The following is a 1994-nucleotide window of genomic DNA, read 5'->3' on the forward strand; positions in this document are numbered from 1 at the left end:
CCCCTGGCCCGTGTCCCCTGGGCCCTGTGAGGCGAAGCTCCAGGGATGGGGACTGGAGCAGCGCCGCCTGCAGGCTCACCCCGCCTGTCTCCTCACCTTGTGGAGGGCATGTGTCCCGGGAAGTGGCACCTCTGTCCCTGGGAAGGACCGTTGGCACCAGGCCCGGGAGTGGACTGAGCCCCTCGCCCGAGCAGCGCCCTGCGGGGCGGGAGACCTCAGGGAGACGGGTGTGTACGTTGTCTAGCAATACACCCCGAGTGTTGGCTGCGGCCGGGGGGCCACGCCACGCAAGGTCTGCGCTCCAGCCGCAGCTCCGCCCGGGCATCCCTGTGCCAAGGAGGAGCGAGAGGACGGCCCACCTTCCGCGTCCTGCCCAGCCGGGGACCCCCTCGACCCGCCCTGCTGGGTGGCCGCCCCTGGACTGTTTGCGAGGCCCCACGGGCCTGGTCCGCTGTGCTCGGGCCGCTGTCACCGGGACGGGCGTGGATGCCACCTGCCGGGCCTGGGCTGGGCCCCGAGCTGCCCGGCACAGGTTCCTGGCCCGGCGTGGAGCCCGGGCTGGCCAGCGGCGAGTCGGCCGTCAGAGAATAAAGCCATACTGAATGACGGGTTGGCGCAGCGTGTGTCTGGGGCTACCAGGGGCTTGTCCTGGCTCGGTTTCAGGATAACCAACAGGGCAAAGATCGGGCCAGAGTTCGGGTCCCTGGGGGGGAGACAGACGCCCTCCCACGCGAGTTCTGTGTCCCGCAGTGTGTGGGGCAGGGCGGCAGCACTGCTGTTCACGGCCCCAGCTGCCGTCCCCTGTGCCACCCTTGGGAACCGGGTGAGGGGCAGCCCGCGGGACTGGGAGCCCAGCAGGGTGGCAGCTGGACTCACTGACCTGAGAGCCCGGGCCAGAAGTCTGGGCTGTGGGTGGGCAGGGCTCTCTCTCCATGGCCCCTGCGGGCCCTGGTCTTCTGGACTGTGGCCACCATCTGTGTCGGTCTTACTAGGACGCTGTCGGGGCCCACCCGACTGCAGGGCGACCTCACCTGCAGCAGGGACATCTGAGGCCCTGTCCCCAGGTACGGTTGCACACGGGTCCTGGATGGGCGTGACTTTGGGTGACACCGCCTGCCCAGGCCCCGTTCTCTGACCAGCTCAGCGAACCCGGAGGCAGGCCAGGCCCGACATGCCAGAGCCCCGTGTGGCTGGAGTGGAGGAGCGAGGGGAGGGGATGGCCGGGAAGTGGGGTGTGGCTGCCCTCTGGGTGGGTGGGAGCCAGTGTGAGTCAGGCTAAGGGGACGGGGCCTGGCCTGGGTGCGCATGGGTGTCCTCCGGCTGCTGCAGGGGACATGGAGGGCGGAGCAGAGGCTGCTGGGCCAGGTGGGGTGGAGGGGAGGTGGCAGGTCCCCAGAGGTGGACTCGCCCCTTTCCCAGTGTCCCTGAGCCTGAGGGGCTGCGGGCATGCTTCTGGGGTGGTGTGCAGACCAGGCCATAGGCCCCCCGTACCCATCAAAGCCACCCCACACCAGAGGAGGTTGGGGCCAGGCAGGCCTATGGGGGCCTCTACCCAGGACCTTCCCAACGGTGGCACAGAACAGGGGGGCCGTGGGTCGCTCCCTGGGCCCACACCGCTGACCCTGCTCTGGCTCGGGGAACTCAGGTCCCACATGGCCCCAGGGTCCTGGCGGCAGCCCCCACCCTCCCAGCATGGCGTCTGGGGCCACTGCTGGGAGAGGACTGCAGCCTGCGTCCCACGTGGGTGCCACTCCTCGCGTGTTTCTCCCATGAGACGGGAAGGTAGGGAGAGTCCCCAGCAGTGTCCACACTGACTGACCCGCCCCAGCCAGCCTGGGGGGAAGGGAGACCCCCCAGCAGTGCCCACACTGACGGCCCCGCCCCAGCCAGCCTGGGTCACAGGCCCCCCGGGGCGCAAACCCAGGGCCTCCCCATGGGAGCGGTATGGCCGCCATGCCGCCGTGACTGGCCTGCTGTGCTTACCCAGAAAGCCC

The sequence above is a fragment of the Tupaia chinensis genome, unplaced genomic scaffold (genome assembly GCF_000334495.1).
Source record: "Tupaia chinensis unplaced genomic scaffold, TupChi_1.0 Scaffold149964_2, whole genome shotgun sequence".
Taxonomy (NCBI): Eukaryota; Metazoa; Chordata; class Mammalia; order Scandentia; family Tupaiidae; genus Tupaia; species Tupaia belangeri.